We start from the raw sequence: 18,431 nt of genomic DNA on the forward strand, positions 1-18,431 counted from the left end.
ATGGAGATGAGGCATATTATAAAACATCTATTTATACACGACACCCTCAAATCTTTTGGTATACAATAAAATAAGAGGCCTCTACCTAAGGAACACCTACAGGCAGATTTAATCAAGTACATACTTCAAACTTATACAATAAAACACACTATTTAATCTTTATATTTCACTCCTTTGGGATTATATAATAATATTGTGAATCAACGATTACAAACCATATCCATAAAAAACTCATAGTTTGTCAATTTGTATATGTTACCCAATAACCTCATTCCAAACCATGCTAAGTTGTTTAAAGATACAAATCTGTTTCCCTCCATTCACATATGAATTACATTGTTCTTTAAAAATTATCATTGTAATGAAGATTGCAAAAAGTAAATGACATAGGTTACCATTCAATGATCCAGTGCTAAAAACTTAACCAACTTTTAAGAATAAGGTAAATTGAAGACAACCAATTGATGTCTTTCCAGTTGTATGTGCATTTAGTTACAACTTACAAAACTATAGCTTTACATAAATTGAATTCGAGGCTCACCAATGTAATTATTAAACATCAACCCTTTGTTCGAATATATGTAAAATGTTATCAACTAAGATACTTTTTATGTCCATGATAACTGGTCAACCCATATAGGGGGAAGTGATAAGGGTTGAGAACTAAATATTATATGCAAAATACTATCAACTAAGAGAATTTATGTCCATGATAAGTGATCAACTCATATAGGAAAAATTTGTAAGAACTAAGAGAATTTCTATGTCCATGATAACTAATCAACCCATATAGGAAAAATTTGTAAGCCTTGAGGACTAAGTTAGAATTTTGGCTTGACAAAAAATTAATGTTCTATAGTAGTAACCTATTAACTCAAAGTTATGCTCTAAGAGTAGAGCAACATCAAGCTCATAAAACAAAAAGAACATTAGTTCCATATAGTGAACAAATTTCAACCACCTTTTAGGAGGATGAGAAATATTTATGTGTGTAGTCATAGTCTTGAAACCAAAATATAACCAAGTACATGTAAGTTCTTTTTCAAGTTCACAAAAGATAGCATAACTAGAAAAGAAAATGTGTGGTGAGTTTGAAGCAACCCTGTAACCTAGTGTGTATCCAAACTTTATCTCAAGTCATATCTTACCAAGAGGACAAAAACATCATGTGGGTACTTTTCCTTAACCTCATAGCCACAAACTCCCTTGCTAACCATATCAATTAACAAGTACCCTTTCCCTTTATGAAGGGTTCCAATTGGGAGAAATATTGAGGAGAGATGAAGAGACGGTGGTGATAGTGTAATGCACATGCAAGTATTCAACCACTCATGCATCAGAAACAAACAATCACAAGAACACCACAAGTAAAATGGGAGCTTTTGTCAAATACTTTAGTAGGATGCAACCATGATCTCATGCAATTCTACCATCATTCAACACCTCTAAATCAATAGACATTGGATGATCTTTATAGATATTGATAAGTCTTAATCATTCATTTGGTCCACCACACTCTAGAACACCTTCTCTTGAATCTAAGAAGACATCCTATATCTATCTAATCTTGACTCTTCGTTGAAAAAGGCTAAAGAATCAATATGAAACCAATATAAAATTCTAAGTATTTATGATTAAGAAAAAAATGGAATTTACAAAGCTGAGAGAACATGGGAACAATATTACTACCCTTGTAACAGGTTGTGGACTCCACATATAATCTAGAACATTTTGAAAGGTAAATAAACTTTTAAGATACGTTTTGTTTCAATATCCATACAAAAAACACAATGGTTATTTACTATTTAAAAGGACAACTCGATAGACTAGTCTTATAATTATATCGGCTGGACAAGATAATTTGAGGCAATGACATCCTTTTATTTACACATTGTTTTTGTCAAAAAGCATGACATATAAGCTCTATATTTGGTAAGACATGTTTCAAGATTCAAGAACCGGTTTACAAATATACCAAACAAAAAGAAGCTATTATAGTGTAAGTTGTTCCGGGTTAATTATTGACAATCATGAATTGAATCCCAATATAAATTAAACATAATATAGCTTGCAACTTAAATACAAAACAACATAATTTGCAAGATAAACTAGGAAACCCTATTAAAATCATGACATCAAAACATAACTAAAAAGACCATGAGCTCGATCATGTACATGAAAAAGCCCTCTCATTGTTTATACCATTTTGTGCAAGAAGTATTTGGGGTTTTTAATATGCAGAAAAGAATTTGAGAATGTATACGTACAATGCAATCCAGGAGAAAAACAATAGTGAATTTTAAAACTTGAATCAAACCCGGGTCCACACTTGGAATTGCCTCAACCTACAAAATGTAAATGTAAAAAAATGCAAAATGTAAATCAGATTTGCAGTGAAAAAATAGATAACACAATGGCAATGGCAAGAGATCATAACTTAGCCAATCTCAAAAACTTTGAAAAATGCTCATCATGTGCCCACTTCCTCCCAATTTTTGCATCGTGCCCGCGAATAATGAAGGCACGTATATTACTTTTTTTTTAAAAAACATATCCCGTTTGTGTCAAAATTCTAACGAGGACTTCTAATGAACACCATTGTCCTCGGAATTCCGATGAACGCGGGAAAGGTTTAAAAAAGAAGAAGGAAATTTGACACAGATTGCATTGTAAAATCCAACAAAGCAAAAGAAATCCCATAGTTCGTCAGAAATCTTCATCGGAAAATGCACCCAAATGAGTTAGTGACTATGTCTTCTTCAATTGTAAGTGCTTAGAATTGGGATGAAATTTGTGTTCTCTTATGTAATGATTCTTCATGTATTTGGAATAGGTTTCCATTTATGTTCATTATGCAATAAGAACATTCTCTTGAGAGGAGGATTAATGTAAATTTAATGTAGTGAAGTTAATTATGTGATTGTTTTATGAGTCTAGATAGTACAATGTTTGTACCATCTATCATTTATGAATGATTATATTCTTAGTGAGTCAGATGTTAGTTGTAATACATAAAATGATATTTCATGAACATAGTATCATTTATTAAGTTTATTTGGATTTTGGGATATAAAATGAATCTAGTTCCTAGGAGTAATCATGTTGCTTAGTTCTTATATGATGTCATTTATATGTTAAGATTATTTTACTTATGTTAAGGCATTATATTATGTAGGTTAGATTATATTTGATTCGTATTCCTTAGTACATGATAGTGTTACCTTGTAGTGATGTTAGGGAACCTTAGAGGACATAGGAGTTATTATTTTAAGTTTTTTTTGCTTGTGATTAGATAAGTTGTTCTCATGTTTAATATTATGTTATTCATTATTATAGTTTAATGATTTAATGTATGTCTTTAGGAAAAAAAATCATGTTGGCATCTTGAGGTTAGTTAGTTAGATTATTTGTCCTCTAGGGTTCCTTAGCAGGGCATTACAAAATACCTCACATGAAATGACCAAAATAAACATTTCTACACCACCATCCTTTAGACTACAATGCACAAACCCACTTTACGACATGCCACTACTCACCTAAAAAATAACATAATTAACACATTCCACACAACACAAAACCCAAACCAAAATAAAAACAACAAGAACTAAAACCTTAATCAAAATCAAAACCAATCCAAGCAAAATCAACAACCAAACATATCACAGACAAACACCACCAACTCTTTACAATAAAAAAACACAAAATTCATCCCACAACCCAAGATTTCTCTTCCAACTAAAATCAAAACAAGCAACTGAAACACAAACACATGCATACCCATAATCTAGACCCTCACATTCATTTCACCTAAATTGAGCCAACATCACATAACTCAACAACAAAAACAACAACAACACACTTTCTCCATGAATACATACAATCCAAATCCCACAGTCACAAATCATACCTATGTTCTCAAACATAACATCTTACCCAACCAACAATCCATATATGCACTTGAAACTCAAATAAACTAGACATTTTCATCCAACTTTAACCAGATTACACAGCTCATGACACTTTATCATGAAAAACTTGGCTAGAACATACCAACCTTCAACCAAACACCCAATTATCAAAACATAAACCCCTTCATATACCCTAACTAAAACCAAACATTTTATCCCCAAACAAACAAAATTCATAGTCTACAATCACCAATAGAGATATTATATCAACAAGTACAAAACTTGCAGAAACAAATGAAAAAAATGCAATTTAGTGGACCCAAATAGATTTACACCATGGAGGATATATATTCTTATTCTTTTGACAAAAGCACTAAGCATGTCACCTTTCCCCACAACTTTGAAATGCCCAAATTTGACAAATATAAGGGGAATGGAGATCCTAGAGATCACATCAGAGAATTTTACATAGCTTGTCCCAAAGTGTCATATAATGACACATGTCACGCACCTCTTCCCACATAGTAATGGCTATGGAATGGTTAGATCTTATCTACCTCATGTCATGAGGACATGGAATGAACTACCTAGAAAGTTCATCACACATTTCTCCTATAATAATTAATATGAGGTATCCATGACACACCTCTGTAACACCAAACAATAAAAATATAATATTTTGCTTCCTTCCTATAGAGATGGAGGAACATTGCGAGTAAATGTCCATGCAATGTACCAAAAAGAAAATGGTTCGAATTTTCATACAAAACCTTAATCAAGAGATGGCATTTTATCTTTAAGTCTAGTGGTCCAACACATTTGATGAGGTCATTGAGAAATCTATCTCCATTGACAAGGCCCTTAGTACAAAAGCACTTGTGAAATTTTTTTAGGAGATCAACAACAATCTTAGCACATCAAATGACAAATCCAAACATTGGTCAAGAAACAAAAATGTAACAAATCATGACATTGTAGATGTGAAAATGGTTAATAAGTTACAACTTGGTCCTCCGGGGATTAACAACAACAATATCCCAAGATGCATATAAATACCCTTAGGAAACCTTTTGATTTAGCTTTGAAGAAGCTTATACAATCCAACATTATCACACTTCTAGAAGTAAAACATTATGAACCAAGACATTTTAGACTGTCACAATGGAACAACAATTACTTTTATGAATATCATAGGGTGAAAGGACATAAGACCTCTAGGTGTTTCAAACTCACAAATATTATTCAAGATCTCATAAATTAGGGAGACTAGTGATCAACAAAATGTACGTAGTGCCCCTCCCTGAGTCATCTTGCTCCTTTGTACAATAATAGATCATATTGATATAGCTTGGTCTAGTTTAAGATGATATGATGGTATCATACTATGTACTAACCCTATTTCATGATGATGATTATGATAGTGTTTGATTGTTGTGACTATCTTCTAAGTGTATTTGTGATAAGATGATGTCATATCACTCATTGTGAGCATGATGTTGTGATTCTCATCACTTGCTTGTTTATTTATGATATTGTTATTATATATGTTGTTGTACTTGAGTTGGTGATGATAGGTTTGCAGGTACCAGACATCGACTCCACCTGACTACAGAGGTCTAAGAATGTCTTATCCAAATGACAAGTTGACCAGAGATGACATGAAAACCTTGATAACTCAATGATGAACCATTAGTACCAAACCGGTACTGAGAGGGGGGGGGGTGAATCAGTACCAGCACAAATACAGTCCAAAACCGGTTTGATAGCAAATACTCCAAATGACTGACAAACAGGGATACCGGTAAAACAGAGTGCAACCGGTAACATTTAGTATAGCTCAAACAGTCATGAACCGGTCACTCAATAAGCTTTCCTCTTAGCTCAATACTACAGTATCATTATATTCTCATGCATAAACAAGTAAACTTAACCATCAAATCTTCACAATAGTGAGTTCAATATGTTTTATAGACAAGCATAAAACATAGAACCTTCATGTGCTTAACAAGTAAAACAAAGCATCACAAGACAAAAGCATTTCACATGACACGCATATTTTTTCACGTGGAAACCCAATAGGGAAAAACCACGGTGGGGATGAATACTCACAAGCTACTTTTTGAACTCTTTAGAAGTCCGCTCTGTTAGGAGCCTTGTCCGGTTAAGGACATTACAATAGGTTCTGGTAGGAACCGATCCTATTAGGGATCACCTGGTTAAGGGATACCCGGTTAAGGGATACCCGATTAAGGGTTAAACCCGGTAGGGTCACCTTGTTAGAGGATTTCAAGAACTCAATAGCTGAAAGGATCTCCTAATCTCTCTAGCTTCTTAGAACTCATTAGCTGCGAGTTACCCGGTTAAGGGATTTGAATCAAGCTGGTTAAGACCACCCGATTTAAGGGATTTTGAATCAAGTTAGTTAAGGCTACCCTGTTAGGAGATTTAACAACTGTTGAAGTGGTTAGAGATCAACAGGTATTACAATGATCTATTAACAACACTCAATGCTAATGCAGATCCATTTAGGCTCCTCTTTTCCTTCTACACATTCACTTTGTAGGTATCTCTTCTCTCCTTTGGTGTGGCAAGAATTACGTATCACTTCCCTTGGATACACACTCACAACTTTTGCCAACAACTTCAGAAAGAAACACAACATCGACCTTATAGGAAACATACAGGTCGGTAGCAAAAACCCTAAACCCTAAACTTGTTAGGTTAAGCAATTCAAACGGTTCGATCCTGACCGTTGAATCATACTGCATTAAATGCAACACTCTTGAATCGATCTCAAGACATTCTCCATCATCCATTATCCACCGATTTATTGGTGGCTGATAACTCATCGCGCATTATCACTGTTTGACAGACTTCGCACATTCCCGAGGTAGATAGGAATAGTCTTCTTCATGCAAGATCCTTCACACGCACAGAGCTTACGTGACAACACGATCTGTCTTCCATCATACTGCTAACTCATCACATAAAGATCACCGATTGAGTCACACAGACTTGAGGTACTCCAACTGGAAACCCTGAAGTGGAAGCTACCTACCAACTGGAAGTCATACAATGCTTCCATGTGCCGGTTCCCATAGCTACATGCCGGTATACCTTGAATAAATATGCTACTTCACTTTGGCATATAAACCAGTTCGTACATATGCCGGTTCCTCTCTCTTCACCTATCACATGTGCCGGTTCACACCATGTCTCATATTGACATCAATGACAACATACAATATCATTATTTCATGCCGGTTTTCGTAATGCCATGCCGGTTCACATAATGCCAACAAACCCACTCTTTACTCTAGGCGTAAGTTGTTCACCTTGTCAGTTTGTGTCGTGGTGCAAGTTGGTGGTTAGAGCCTTGTGTTGTTCGACCCTATGTCAAATTGCTTGAGGTGTTGTAAGCATGTGGTTAATATTTAATTAATAATTGGATCAATGTGATTTATTAATGTTATATTAATTTATTATATAATATGGGTATTTAATTATTTGGTTTATTTATTGAGGCTTGATTAATGTTATCAAGTTTGATTTATTAATTTATTGTTGAGATTAATTTATTAATTTATTTAATTTATTGTTTAATTAATTTGTATTAATTATTTTATTATTATTTATTGATTTATTAATTATTTAATGTTGATGTTTCATTGTTGATATGATTTTTAATATGTATATATTAATTTCTATTTATACAAGCCTTTTGTTTATTTATTTATTATTTGGGATTTGATTTATAATTAATATCTCATTTATATTTGTATTGCTACACTAATATTATTTGCATAATCAGATATAATATAAAGTTTACCTATCTCTTGTTTCTATTGGTTGATTTTTAATGGAAAAGTAAATATATTATTAAATAATACTTACCTCGGAACTATACATACTTACCTCATAACTATACATACTTACCTCAAAACTATATAGAGTAGCTATAATATATAGTTTTTCCAGTTTTTCTGATTAGTCGAGATTTTCTATAGTTTTTTTTTTTTTTTTTATAAATTTGGTTCCCTGTGCGTTCACGAGGGTTGGCTTCTCTGCAATTCTGAATTGAAAAATTGGGTTCCCTTGGTTGATTTTTGGATTGGATTGTTAGAATATTTTTTGTTGAAGATTGTTGGATTGGTTTTGCTCTTCATCGAATCTACCTTTGTTTGGATTGCATTTCTAGGTTGGAGATCTTGGCTTCTCTCTGCAAATTCATTTTTGAAAAGATTATTTTTATTGTGTTTGTGGAAATACTATTTCTGAGATAGATTTGAGTGTTTCAAGATTGCAATTTGGTTTGGGGAAAATCTTTGTATATACTTTTGTGTGTGTGTGTGTGATATTGGTGTAATCTGGAAATGAGTGTTATCGAGAATGAATGTTTCTGCATTTCCTTTATGATTATATGTTTTCCCCTTATTGATAGTTTTGTTATGCTTTCAAATTCCCTTGTAATTATGTTTGGTGCTCCATTGTGCTTTGTTGCATCTCCTTGTGTTGTTGAGTTTGATGTATTTCTGAGTATGACTGTGTAAAGGAGGTGCAGGGATTTGGTGTTGAATTTCCTCTGTGAGACTTTGTGAGTCCAAATTTATGTTGGAATGGATTTATTTTTTCCTCCCATACCTTTTGGGAGCTTTCTCTATTTATTTTGTGAGCCCATGTGCAAAATTGGGCATTGTTGTCACCAGAAACTTCTATTTTATGCAATTTTGCTCTTTGACCCAAAACGCTAAAGAAATGACTCAAAACACTGGGGAAATGACCCAAAAATATGGGGAAATTAACCAAAATTCTATTTTGTCAATAAAAAAATCCACTTTGTGTATCAAGGGTGCTAATCTTCTCTAGGGGTGCCAAAATTGGTAGTTTGACTTGTATGATTGGTTTTTTAGGTTTTGTGCATCTCCTAGAGGAATTTTTGGATTGCATTGAGTTTCTCTATGTTGTTTATGATTTCATTTGATCTTTCATAATGGTTTTTGTGCTCCGGTAAGAGGTTTTGTGCCTTATCATTGAGGAGGTTGCATATATGTGTATTATTGTAGCAAGAGGGAAAATTTCCTTATTGTTGAGGTATGATTTTTAAAGCTCCAATGGGATGCATATTACCTCACTATTGAGGATTATAAATAGTTGTGGAATGATCTTTGAATCATGTTCATGCTTTAGCTCATTGATTATTATGCTTTGGTGAAGGTTCTTTGTAATGCCCCACCAAGAAACCCAAAAGGATTCAACCAAAACTCTTGAAAAGAGTGCAAATAATTTTTTTTTTGACATTAATGAACTTTAAGATGCATTAAGTTAAACATTACAATAACATTTGCACAAGCGGAAGACTTAACTTAAACTCTTAAAGGGTTTCCAATGAAGATTAATTTTTTAAACTAATGAACATTAAGGTTAATTAACCCAATTATCAAAGAGATTGATTTAACCAATACAGAATGGAACGTCTATGACATGAACCTAGCAATTATAATCCATTAAGAGATTAAGGAAATATTGAATACATACAACATCTATAAATTACATTACATCACTTAAAGTTGTTGGTATTTTGGTATGGTTTTTTCATTGATGTCAACACCTACTAAACCTTATCAACTTTGGCACTTTAGAGAATCAGCAACATTCACCGGCAAGCAAGTGACTTATTCACAATCACCGGTATCTGGTACACCAGCAGGATATAATGTTCACCAGCACTTGGAATAGCATGGAAAACACCTAGTTATGTCGAAGACATCGTTTGGAGACTTTGTCTTGGAGTTTTGTTCATTGGCATATTCGTATTTGCATATTTGATGTTACTAGCAAATAGGTCCAGGATATACACCGACGGGTTTATCTTTTCCAGATCAGCACAACATGCTACGGAGATGTCTCTTTATCGTTGTAAATGCATCAAGCCGACATGTTGAATCGGTTATTGCAGTGGACATTATTTTGTTTTTAAATTGATTTTATTGTAATATCCTTTAGAGCCGACCTACTAAAATTGGTCTTAGGTTATGATATAAATGTAGATCTTATTTGTAAGATCGTGTGTGGAATACGAAAAAGGATTGTGTGAAGGTATATGCAAGAATAAGCAGAGCTATACACGCAGACATCATTTGAAGGTTGAAGGAGGGTTTTTGTGAAGACAATTAGAACTACACCGGTACTAAATCCAACATAGAAAGATGCAAATTTGAGTAGTACATCCTTATTGGATTTAACCATCCAATTGTAGTCAGTGTGACTCCTTTTTGTGTTTGAGCAGTGAGCTCTAGGTGCTTGGCCTTTTTGCATGTGCAGACCCCACTTGTATACACATACTATCTACAGTAGTATCATCTGATTGTGGGTAAGGTTTCCCACCATGGTTTTTCCCCTTATAGGGTTTCCACGTACAAATATTGGTGTTATGTGTTGTGAATGACTTTGTCTTTTTGTTTCATGCATTAATCTTTACCGATATTATAATTAACTGATAAAACTATCTACCGACATAAAAGACTGGTTTACCAGTGTTAAGCATTAAGTTGGTAAAGTTGTTTTTGGTTTGAATTTATTAGACAACTGATCCAGCCCCCCCTCTCAGTTGTCTCTGGGACCTAACAAAAGCTACATTTGTCATAATCCATATTACTGTATTTAATTCATAACTTCATACATACAATTAAGATGAATATCACTTGAATTACATTAAACAATTTAACCATAATGCCATTCATACATCCTAAATAAAAAGGAACCAAATGAACACATACATCATACAAAACCAAGATTGATATCGGAGTTCACCCCTAATGGGCTACATCTTCGGATTTGCTTCAAGTGCAAGACCATTCTATTAAATAAAAGATTAAATAGACATAAGGTTTACATCAATTACAACCTGCCATCAAGGCGTACATAATCAAATGATACATATGACCACAAAGGGTCCAAGAGATACATGAATGATCCAAGAAGAAGAAAGAGGATCCATCTGAAACATGATATGGAGTAAATGCAAGAGAACAATTGGAGCACCAACAAAACTAAATCCTCGCAATCCACCATAAGCGTCACATGATCTAACATGAATATCAGGTACTCACAAAAAGCATAAACAACCAAATATGACTCCCACAATAGTGCTCCAAGCAAAAGCAGCACAAACTACACACTAGTGAACATAAGGGAAGAGTGTCATCACATAGTTTGGTATGGTTACCCTGGCAAGCCTCCATAGGTCTCGTCCCCCATCCATTGGGCTACCCTGGTAACCCATCTCAAACCTCCAGCCCCATCCAAGTCTCATGTGGACCCAACACATCCTTTCGTGAAGACAAGGTAGATGGTTTGCCATTCCAGGCCTTCTCACTGCATCTTAAGTCTATACAAGCACTCAAACATGAGCGAGGCACATTTATCATGTTTAGTGTTTGTAGAACCCAACCCCCCATTTTTAATTAAGTTATCACTTATTACTCAACTTTTGATGGGTTACCCTGCTAACCACTTTGGGCGCGACCCCCACTCGAAAGCCACTCTCCCTTATGACACCAAAACCTACTGAACTCTAAGGTATGACTCATGATACCAAAATTCTCAAGGAGTTCAGGATCAATAATAGTTCACTTGGTCACACGAACCTAGTACCTAGGTTGAGTAAACAATAGGACTCAATTGAATCACAAGAGAACTATAACAGATAAACAACACCCAAGAATTGCATATAACAATTAAATAAATAATTGCACAGAAACACAACTATAAGCCAAGCACATAGGTAAAGTAGAAAAATACATCATGATATGAAGAATTCAGGTGATGTTGATTATCATTAAACTCATTTGACCAAGCTACTAAATCTCTAGTTTTTATAAAATCACTTAACAGGAATTTGATTTCCTGAAATGCCCATAACACTAATTTTGACAAAATCAAGGCACTAATTATCTATTTAAAATAGTTCATAACACATAGACAATTAGCCTATAATCGAATTTACATAATTTACATGTTTTATTTTCCCTATTAAAACATTCTTAAATATTTCTCAATTCGAAATTAATTCATTAATGATCTAATTAAAATTCTCGCAATACCATTAGATCATTAAATTTATAAAAACAATGCATATATAAATATATGAATTTTCCTCAACAACTCATTCCCACTAATTTTTCAATTTGTGAATTAATATTAATAAATATAAATATATAATATTTTATATATATATATATATATACCCAATTACATTATATATCTTTTTTATTAATATTATTATTATATATTAATAATTAATATTTAATAATATTAAAAAAGAACTTTAATTAAAAATAATTAAAATTTTTTTTTATTAAAATATAAATATTAGTATATTTATAGAAAAGTAAAGTTTAAAACTTACATAAACTTTATAAGAAAAGTAAAAGGGGAAGTAAAGAAAGGTAAGGGGATGGTGGGGAGACCACGCCATGGCTCCCCCTCTCCTCTCTCAAAACATTAGCACCGTAAAAACACGGAGCCTCCCTCTCTTTGTTTTTTTAATATAATTTTGTTTTTTAAGATAGTTTTTTTTAAAACAAAAAAAATATCAAACCCCAATTTCTTAAAACAAACATACAGTTCTGGAAATAATCCAAACTTTTTTTTTTTTTTTGAATAATTTTTGCCAGCATAACTCCTCTTGAGGTAAAATTAACAAATTTTATGCACCAAATCAACAAAAGAAGCATCTAATTTGTAGATTTAAAATCTAATTTGAAATATTTAAACGTAAATTTTCTAGTTTTTATACACACAGAAAAAGAAACTCATAAACCAGATTTGAAATCAATTTCTCTCATAATCAATAAAATTAATTTAGGCATCAACTAAAATTGATTTAAATTCAACTAATTTCTTATTTAAAAAATAAATTGAGAGATTCAAATGAATTTTTATTTTTTTTATTTCTTTTCAACACAGAAATCTAATTTTTTTTAGTTTTTTTAGAAATCAGCTCTTTTTTTATAAATGAGAAAATGATTTGCAACCAAGATACAAAGGTTTCAAAGCCAGATTTGAACTCTCAATCCCTTCTAACAAATTTGCAAATCTTTTTAAACAGGGAATGCAACACACATACAGGAAATTTTCTTTCAAATCAAACAAAAATTAAAGAAAACAAAGGTATCAAAAAAATCCCAACCTTGAATAGCTATCCTTGAAGTGTTGAAATGAAGAGTACCACCTTCAACTGGATAAATTTCTTCACAAAGATCCCCCAAATTTTCCTCAAAAAAAATTACTTCCTCATTCCATGAAAAATATGGTTCTCCAGAAATTTCCTTAACCTAAATTTATTTTAGGTTGAAATTCTTTTAACCAATAAAACATTTCCATAAAATTTAAAATTCAAAAAGCATTTTCCTCTCCAAAATTTGATTTTTCAATTATATATAAAACTTCAAATTTACATATTCAAAGTCAATGGTAAGATTTTTTGGAGATATTATAATTTTCTTAAAAAGTTTATTTAATAAATTCAAAATGCATAATACAATTACATTTCACAATTTGAATTGATCAACTCACTAGTTAATTGAATTTAACGATTTGATTTATCAACTAATCATTTAAAAGGGGTCGTAATAATTAATTTGATTTAATTACGAATGAGCAATAAACATATTTAACCAAATAAAATTATTAAGATTAATTAAATCATTTCACCCATTGCATAATATGAACTTAAGTAACCTAATTAGGCACATGACCCGCAAACCAAATAAAAAGAGAACTTACAAACGACCGACACCACTCACATTGAGCATGACTAGGGGTAACACGAAGGGTTTAAGAACTTATCTTCTCTCACATCCATCAAATCAATAAGGTACTCTCAAACCTATGAAACTAGGTGGAGTTGATACCTCATACCCACACGATACTCAAACATGTAATTTCCTACATCACTGATATGCACATGCATATATACATAAAAACACGGTGAACACATTGTTGAAGGAGAATCATGACTTCTCATGTCTCACCATAGTGAGTGACGATAGCCCATCTCACCGTACCCCATACACGCACATACATGATACATTCACATGGCGCACAACATGCATAAAGGAAATGAGTTAGTCCATAATCATTAATGCATAATTGAAATCAACATTTAATCATCATCAATAAATTAATGCATAATCATCATTAACTATAACACACACACATTAAAGCATATGCCATCATGATAGCATACTAGCTGCACATAAACATCATGACCAAGGGGGGGAGGGGGGGTCTCCAAAGGTACAAAAAGTCAAACTTAGTCAAAGTACGCACGTAAATAGTACGATTGGGGAAGGGGTACTACATTCTTGCCTTGTATGTGGCCATGTGTATCCTATTGTGTTCAACATGTTCTCAGTGATGTTGTGAGTACTTTTATGTCACTTGTGTGCCCTCATTATGTGGCTATGATGTTATTTTGATGTATGTTGTTACCCTAAAGGTCTAGGTGCATGCTAGAGGGGAGTGGGCTTCTAAGTGAGTGAGTGGGATTGCATGGAGTAGGCGGCCTGGTTAACCGGAGTCTAGATTGTTGGAATATCTCATTGGGAGTTTATGCTTTGTAATCAAATGATAATCTAATTACTAATTATTGGGGTTTGGGTAGGATAGTTCATCTTAATAAGATAAGAAATGGTTGGTGGCCCCTTTTGCCTTGCCCAGTGGTAGATATTTGAGATAGGATAGGGAAGAACTTGGTAAGCCAGGTAAGCTAATCTCCCTTACTCCATAAAGGTTGAGATGGGTGCCTAGGTTCCCATTTGTTGCATGTGATGACACTCTTTTCCCTACATGTAGTAGGTCCTAGTGCCTTGACTCTTGATTTGATGTGTTGCCTCTGGAGGTATCATATTGGAGATTTTATGATTTGCATTCTTGCATTTGTTTGGTGTTGGTCTTACTTTGGTTATTAGGTGTTAGCCTAGATCTAGAGTGTGAGTGGGATCTTGTGTCATCTCCTAGCATGGGGGGTGGTTCCTTATGGTTCCACATGGTTAGGTGGTTTGATGTCTTCTTCCATTGGGATGTTCTTCATCGGATTCTCTTGCGTGGATGTGGATCTTTTGTCTTCTCATCTTTGGATGGATACTTGTAGTAGATTGATGTATACGATTCATATGGTACATATATGCAATGGATTCATGATGTAATTTTAATGTGAATGAGATTTATGTTCCTTGTTGTAAAAGCATATTCAATTCTTGTATATGATAGATGATGTATAAGTAAACATAATGATGTATCATGAGTATACTGGATATTGATTCATTAATGACAATAAAGGCATTGGGTATATTGTTATGCATTTGGTTTAATGTAATACTAGAAATGTGGTAGACCATCTTGGAATTCAATTATGATGTTAGAAAAGAATAAGTAAATGGGGGTTAGGAACAGTTGGTTTGGTGCCATAAAATGAACCAAAAGGATAATGGGTTATGTTAGATTATGTATTGAAAGTTAATTATTCTCATGATAAGGAAGACGGTAACTGATTGGGAGAAATGTAATTGTTGTAATATATGTTAATGGCTTCTTGATATGGATGTGTTACATGTTGTTGATAGTAAGTAATGACGTTGGAGTTTTCTAGGGAAAGTGTAAATGGATATATGTATGTTTTGAGATGGTTACGGTTATGATGTTAGTTCTACTTGTGTTATTTGATGTTTGGATATGGATATGGTCATGATGTTTTATGCATATATGTGAAGTTAAACTATGATCTTATGTAGTGATGGTTTATTATATTGCATTAGCAGATGTTTGAAAAAATTTATCTCAATTTGTTAGTTACTTTAGTTGTTTTCTCTAGGGTATTTTGGCAGGCATTACAATGTCTAAGTCCTCTAATACTAATCACACAATATTCAAAGATTACTTTCAAAACTATGGAAAGCCTCTAGTTCAAGTTCCAATAACAACAACAATGTTAGCTACAAAATGCCGCCTATGAGTATATAATTAATCACATTCAACAAGATGATAATAATGTCTCTATGATAACCATCAAGAATAAAAATCTTGAATGTGTTGTTATCACATATAGATCTAAGATGACCCTTTAAGAGGCCACTTACAAACCTCAATCATCAAGCCAATACAATATTTTGTGGATCACTTAGGAAAGACACATCCTTAGATATTTATCCTCGAGCGGTTACACATATCTCCTACCCATAAGGTTTTCTTAGATAGAGAACTTCAAGATTCCTCAATTCCTATTGACATAAATGTTGATTAGTTTAGGCAATGGTAGGATATCTTTGTACAACATGCCACATTATATTTATAGAGGTTGATGTAACTTTACATAGGCTAAACTATAATTATCCCCTCCACCTCTAATTTTTTTCTATAAACATTAAATCAAATGAGTCTTGATAAATGGAGGAGTAGGTCTAAATATTTGTACCTTAAATTTGTTTAGAACATTGAATTTCTCTGAGGTGGTCATTGATACATACAAAAGGATTGTGATTAGAGCCTATGATTATTTAGAACTCCCTTCAAAGGGTGCCATTACACTTCCAATCCAAGTTGGACCCATGGTTAAAGATACTCTCTATCAAGTCTTCAAGTTTGATCTTTGGTATAACCTTCTCCTTGTTTGTACATGGATTCATGTCATGAAGGTCGTCCATTCCACATACCATCAATATCTAGAATTCCTCTACATTAGATTTGAAATCACTATATCAAGTGATCTCAATCCTTTCTAATTCTATAGTAACCTTGTAGCATCCTAAAATTGCACCCTTGTACAATTTTGACTGCATTAGGTCCCTACCTTAGCGTTTGCACCCCTAGGCCTAATTGGGGTCTGATTCTACTCATATAACTCAAGAATGATTGCATTTTTGACCTTTTGCATCAAATAGGAACCTTATCCTAGCCACACCCTAGTCCTCTAGGGTGCCACACTCTGGTCCTCCCTATTTTGGGCCCCTTTAAAACCATGTCAGATCGTGTTGAAAAATTAATCAGTTTTTTCATTGGGAAAGTATAAAAGGAGGCTTTCCCCTCTCATTTTGACATCCACAGTAGCAAGCATACATTATACAGACATGAGATCAAGCATTCAATAAATTGAGCAAGCAATCATTCTTTCTTCAATCCTTATAGCAACAACAAAGTCAAGATTCAAGCATTGAAGTGGAGATTTACATCCTATTTTATCAAAGACTTTATGAAACCCTAATCCCGCATGGACACAAACAAAACTTCACATAGAGGTATATTATTTGGTTTTCAGTCATTATTCAGTATCTGCCTCAAAAAGAGAATCATCATTTACAATCATTCAATTATCTGTTATCTCTATTTCATGGTTGATTCCAAAACTAGGATTTGACTTAGGCAAGTCCCTATTCCCAACCTATTTACTATTCTTTATGTGTGCAGGAATTAGGTATGGAGCTGTGATCTTTAGAATAGGCATTATTTGCAGAGATGAATCAACCCTTTTTGGTGTACAAAAATTTAGGAGGACAGGAGCAATGGGCACTCTAGTTTTGGCATTTTTGGATCTTTTTCAAGGATGTATTCTAATTCTACATATACTACTCAGATCTAGGTGTGTGCCTCAATTTGATAACTGTAGCTCACTGTTTTTGCATTTCTACCTTCATTTTTAGCACTTTAACCTAATTTCAGCAAGTCAACTCACAAAAGAGGGCATATAAACATTATTCCCTTGAATCCAAATACTATTTTACCCCTTATCATTACTAATTTGTAACTAAATCTATTGGGTTCACCCCTCTTTTAAATGTAAAGGTAAATTAGTGGTTTTCATTCCTCTCATGGTGGAAACCCTAATTTTTTACCCTTTACAAACCTAAATGAGATTCTTAAATGTCAAGTCTTGATTAACCAAGAATCGTCATCATCCACAACCTCTTCCTACATTGATCCTTCATCATTATTAAAATCTTCCATTCCATATATCTCGCTTCCTGAGATCAAGGTCAAAATTTAAGACAAAGGGTGTGGTGAATAAAACATTGATGATTCATTTTGCATTGGTAAGTTTCCTATGTCACTTACTATTGCATACAACATCCAATTCAAAAATACCCTAAAATCATTATACAATATCAAACTCTCACTACCTTCACTAAGTGAGGCAAACTAAACAAGGAATCCATAGAGGAGATCATCTATACTTATCTATATGATGATAAAAAGTACACAAATCTTGTTAAGTTATTGGTTGATGAATATAGAAAAGGCTTCACTATCATGAAACAAAAAGGATATGGTGGCCACAATGGTATAACACTTTAGAAACAAGAGATCAAAGAGCCCATTCAAACAAAAAACTTTCCTAAGAATAAAGGGCTTGGTGTGAACCATTGAGATTAAGTACTCCTAGTACTAAGTTTCTTTCAGGTGAAAACATGAACGCTTCCAAAAGTGTTGAAACTTCTAATAATGATAAAATAAACTCTTGTAAAATTA

The 18,431-nt window shown here is 33.3% G+C and overlaps 1 long non-coding RNA gene across 1 annotated transcript in view; it reads right to left on the minus strand.

Annotated features, from left to right (window-relative positions):
* Nucleotides 1-13,263, minus strand: part of LOC131070866 (uncharacterized) — an 82,399-nt gene extending 69,136 nt beyond the window's left edge. Inside the window, exons 1-2 of the long non-coding RNA XR_009112417.2 lie at nt 13,099-13,263; nt 2,268-2,345 (exon numbers count right to left, since the gene is read on the minus strand). This is a non-coding gene — a long non-coding RNA (uncharacterized LOC131070866). The remainder of the gene's footprint in view (nt 1-2,267; nt 2,346-13,098) is intronic.
* Between the last annotated feature and the right edge of the window lie 5,168 nt (nt 13,264-18,431).

The sequence above is a fragment of the Cryptomeria japonica genome, chromosome 1 (genome assembly GCF_030272615.1).
Source record: "Cryptomeria japonica chromosome 1, Sugi_1.0, whole genome shotgun sequence".
In the NCBI taxonomy this organism is placed as follows: Eukaryota; Viridiplantae; Streptophyta; class Pinopsida; order Cupressales; family Cupressaceae; genus Cryptomeria; species Cryptomeria japonica.